The sequence below is a fragment of the Elephantulus edwardii genome, unplaced genomic scaffold, assembly GCF_000299155.1.
Source record: "Elephantulus edwardii isolate Elephantulus edwardi_28Jun2011 unplaced genomic scaffold, EleEdw1.0 scaffold00267, whole genome shotgun sequence".
In the NCBI taxonomy this organism is placed as follows: domain Eukaryota; kingdom Metazoa; phylum Chordata; class Mammalia; order Macroscelidea; family Macroscelididae; genus Elephantulus; species Elephantulus edwardii.
The window spans coordinates 2,917,477-2,922,733 of NW_006400017.1; the positions used below are offsets into that span (position 1 = coordinate 2,917,477).

Below are 5,257 nucleotides of genomic sequence, written 5' to 3' on the forward strand. Positions count from 1 at the left end.
GGATTCGAACCGTGCGCCTCTGGGATTGTAGTTGCAGTTCCTTGCTACTAGGCCACCAGAGCTCCCCTCAACCCATAGAATACTTTACTATCACAATTTGAGGCTTGATTTTTTTTTCTGTAATTCTTTCAGCTTGAAAATATTTCAACAAACAGATGCTGCCCTGGACGTTTTTTACCCAGTTATGCCAAGAAATCCAGAGGACAGCTACTTGGCCAACTGACTGGAAGAGATTCGTATTTATTCCTATTCCAGAAAAAAAGTGACCTGACAGAGTGTGGAAATTATCAAACAATATCACTAATATCGCATACAAGCAAGATCCTGCTAAAGATTATCCCAAAACAACTGTAATAGCACATCAGCAGGGAACTGCTAGATGTGCAGGCTGAGTTTAGACGAGGCCGTGGCACTAGGGACGTTATAGCCAAAGTTACATGAATCTTAGTCAAAAGCAGAGAGCACCAGAAAAAAGGCATTTGACTCTGTGAATCACAACTAACTCTGAGAAGAATGGGAATCCCAGAACACTTGATTGTGCTCATAGAAACCTATACTCGGACCAGGAAACAGCAGTCAGAACAGAGCAAGGAAACAGGATCAGGAAAGGGGAGTGTCAGGGGTGTATCCTGTCTCCATACCTTTTCAGTCTATACACAGAGCAGATCATTCAGAGGCTGGACTTTATGAGGAGGAATGTAGCATCAGAATTGGAGGAAGACTCAACAAAAATTACACAACCTTCCTTGGTGAAATTGAGGAGGACCTGAGGCATTTGCTGCAGAAGGTCAAAGACTGTAATCTTCAGTATGAATTGAAGCTCAACATCAAGAAGACAAAGATTCTCACTATTGGGCCTAATGGCAGCATCTCAATAGACAGAGAAGAGACTGAGATTGTTAACAATTTCAGCTCGCTTGGTTCCACAATCAACACTTGGCACCAGCAATCCAGAAATCAAAAGACAATTTGCAATGGGAAAATCTGCTGTCAGGAACCTCTCCAGAGTACTTAAGAGCAACAATGTCTGTCTGGAGATTAAGGTGCGCCTGATCCAGGCCATGGTCTTTGCAATTGCTTGCTGTGTATCAGAGAGCTGGACAATGACTAAGGATGATAAAAAAGAATCAATGTCTTTGAGTTGTGGTGCTGGAGAAGAGTGTTGAATAAACTACGGATTGTCAAAAGAACAAACATGTCTGTACCGGAAAGAGTGAAACCAAGCTGCTCCTTGGAGTTTAAGATTTTGAAGCTCTGTCTAACATATTCAGGCATGTTGCCAGGAGGGACCAATCCTTGGAAAAGAATACCATGTTTGGGAAGATGGAGGGACAGCACAGGAGAGGAAGACCCTGGATGAGATGGATTGACTCAGTTATTGGGATAGTAGGAGTAGGTGTGTTGGAGACAGTGAGATTGGCTCAAGATATAGATCAGAGTTCAAAGCTAGAGTAGCAGGCAACTGGACAGCACATAATGACAAACAATAACTTTCTTTTGGGTTTCTAATTCCACGTTCTGAACATTCCTTTATAATATTTAGCTTTGTCTTCACAAGCCATCATTTGAAATCTCTTCAGTTCTCTACATCATGTCTTCCTTTGACTTTAGCTTCTCTGTGCCCTTGAGCACAGTTCAGAGTTTATTTTGACATCCACTTTGGTCTTTTCTTACATCCTTATCTTTTTAATAACTTTTTGCTTTCTTTATGTGTGATGTCCTTGATCTCTTCAGTAATGTTCAGTGTGTCGAATATATTGCTGAGATGGTCTCTAAACACAAGTGAGATATATTCAAGGTCAGTTTTGTTCTCTTAGATTTGTCTTATTTTTTTTTCACCTTGAACATGTATTATAGAAATTAATGATCTGGTCTGCCGTTGACCTCGGCTTTGTTGCAACAAACACTGAGCTTCTCCATCATCTCTTTCCACAGCCGGAGTCAATTTGATTCTTGTGTTTTCCATCCAGCAAAGTCTATATGTATGGTGGCCAGTCAGGGTTTTCTTTAAAAAATTAAATATGCACACCCATGTTTATTACGGCTTTGTTAGCAATAGCAAAGAGCTGGAAACAACTCAGGTGACCATCAACCAACAAATGGATAGAGAAGCTCTGATATATTCACACAATGGAATACTATGCAGCATTGAAAAACAAGGAACTCATGAAATATTATGCGAAATGGATGACCCTGGAGGACATTATGCTGAGTGAAATATCTCAGTCACAAAAGGACAAATATTGCATAGGGCCACTGTTGTAAAATGGGATTGACATCGGGGTTGAAGTAAGACAGAAAAAGAGGAGTACTGCACTGAAACAGATGAGAGAGAGAACTGTTTAAAAGGGAACATATGAATGGGTACTCTTGTCATTACAGAAGTCCAGCGTGAAGGCTGCAAAGTGGAGTGGACTTGGGGGGGGGAGGGGATTGTATAACAATGAAAGAGTTTTTCTTTTCAAGAAGAGTGAATTTGGGGAGAGGGTGTGGGTAGGGAGAAAAGTGCACAAATGAATGACTAGAAACCCTGTTTCTGTAAACTTCCTTTAAAATTAATTTAAAAAATTAAATAATGGATGAGTGAGGAAGTGCTGCAAATAAATAAACCCATGTGTGTTACTGAGCAAATGGGGCAAACTTATAAAAACATCTTAGCCATAATCAAACACCTTAAAGAGCTCCTGAGGTGTAGGGCCTGAGAGCTCAGGACCATAGTTATCATAACCATAAGTCATGTTAGTTGGCATTCCATATCTTAATTTGTTGAGTAAAGACTGGAGCTTTAAAAACTTTTGAGCAACATTTAAGTTGCAACTACTGGTCTCTCCTCATCTAGAGCAAAGAAGACTTAAGAAAATAAAAGCCTGTTAGTCCAAAGGACTAGTGGACCACAAGAATTTCCATCTTCACGGCCCCGGGTAGCACTCCTGACCACCCTGAAAGAGAAAGGATCCTGACAGAGTGAGAGGGGAATGTGAAGCAAACCTATTTAAAAAATCAAACTCAGGCTTATTGATCTGACAGAGGCCTTTAAAACCCATTAAACCTAGAACTGAAATCACGCCCATGTCTCAACTTTCAGACACATAATAGAGCACAAGGGGAAAATATATTTCTTTTAAAAATAAATCATGGAGTCACAGAGTTGGGTGGGTGGAAGGAAAGGGGTGAAAGAACTAAGAAAGAGCTAGTGGGGACTCAGAAAGCCAGGGTAATGGTGGAGCATAGATCAATGGTGATTAATTTTATGAAACTGCAATGCACAGGAATTATTATATGAAACTCAATGTGAATGAAGAAATGCATGAAACACAATGTAGACAATTTTTGTATGCAAATCACTATAAAGTTTTTCTTTGTTTTATTCATTGTTGTGCAATTTCTTCACACCCCAGCCTACCCTGCAATGCACCTCTTGTTCCAGATTGTTCTCATAAGTTGTTGTTGTTGTTGTTGTTATGTGCCGTCGAGTTGCTTGCGACTCCTAGCGACCCTATGTACAACAGCCCTAAATCCTGCTCTATGCTGTGCCAATCGCACTGCCTCTGACACACCCATCCCGATTACCCCAGTCACTGAATCAATGCACCTCATAGTCTTCCCCTCCTGCGCAGTTCCTCCACCCTCCCAAGCATGATGTCCTTCTCCAAGGACCTCTCCCATGCAAAATCATATATTCCTTTTTGAGAGTTCATCCCCCTCATCTGTTCTAAAAAAGATTGTTTTTAAAAAAATTACTCATTCAAGATCTAAAGAACAACATTTGCCCAGGAATCAATCTCAGAAGGCAGAAGGGATAAAAAAGAATGACGACCCGAGCAGGAAATAGAGTGACGATGTGGCCAGAGTGCTGTTAAAATGTGGGGATTGTAATCAGGGTCCTAAAATACGATGTGTGTGAACTGTTGACTAGAAAACCAATTTGCTGTACCAACTTTGATTCAAATAGTAAAAAGAAGGGACCACAATCAGGAAAAATAAAGAAAACCTTATGGAATATCTTAAGGAACATACTTATAGAACCTTATGGAACATACTCTGGTATCTGTAGATCCTAGAAGTCAGAATCCATTTGGTAGAACTGATTTCTTATCGGTGTTCTTTGTGGTCATTGAAAAATTTAACACTGACATCCATGTGACAATCCTGAGGACATGTGGTTTGAGGCCCCCAGCTGCTCCGTGGAGGATGGGCAATCTCTTCCAACGGGATTAACTGTCTCTGAAAACCTGCCCCAAGGGTCAGCTATGGGTTGGTTCTGACTCTATGGTAAGCAACAACAATAACAAAATGCTTCTCCTTTCTTTGAGCTCCTTGGCAAGTCTATGAAGTCTCCTTTAACAGCTAAGCAAACTGAGGCTCAGAGAAATAAAACAAAGATAAGGAGGTCACTGAGCGACCAGGAACATAACGGGCTCATCTCTAGGTTAACCAAGGCATCCTGTAGGAGTTCCTGAGCTATTGCACAACAACAAGCAAATTAGGTAATGCCATCCCTCAAGTCGGAGTTCCTCACTTCTGTCTCTTCTACAGAAAGGGGAAGCAAGCCTGAGTCAGGCTCCCCAAGGGTTTGGTTTTGTGGTGACAAAGCGGTATGTTCTGCTTTCACTTGGAAGTGCTTACTGGACAAAGCAGACACTACCAATGCCTGGGTCTCACACCTCAGGGTCCTTCAAAGCACAAGAGATACTGCAGTGGGCCTCAGAATACCCAAAGCCTCGGGAGGCTGGGAAAGATGCTCGTTGGACTGTGTGAAATGTTTCCCAATAAGGAGCCCTCCATCCTGAGAGCATGAGATCTGGCCACACTCTCACCTATTTAGAGATTCTGCCTTCTGGCTCTTTAAGAGCTTCTGGCCATGGGCTGCTGCAGGGCCTGGGGGTAGATTCCTGCACTCACATGTGTGTAAGCATCTGCACTGGGTGCCTTGTCAGCCTGCATGCACCTGCAGACTGAGCGTGTCTGGATTCCGGCACCTGTAATGCCATGTGGTTTCCTCTTGGTGACTGACTTGGTGAGCACTGTTCTCCCTCGCTGGGGTCCCAAGAGGAGTCTGAAGAGCCTTTGACAGTGGACAGTCCAGACTTCTAAACTGGAATCAGGAAGCCCCCAACTCCCCAGCTTGCCCTATAGTATGGCTGAAAGGTTGGACCTAGGAACCCAAGTCCCAGAAGAGGCAAGAAACTGAGGGACACATATTCATCCTCCCTCTCATGGCTTCCCTTGCCCCCCATTTTCCTCCCTCCCCTCACCC

At 42.6% G+C, this 5,257-nt stretch overlaps 1 pseudogene; it reads right to left on the reverse strand.

The window, feature by feature from the left end:
* Positions 1–2,738, reverse strand: part of LOC102865635 — a 14,227-nt pseudogene extending 11,489 nt beyond the window's left edge.
* Between the last annotated feature and the right edge of the window lie 2,519 nt (positions 2,739–5,257).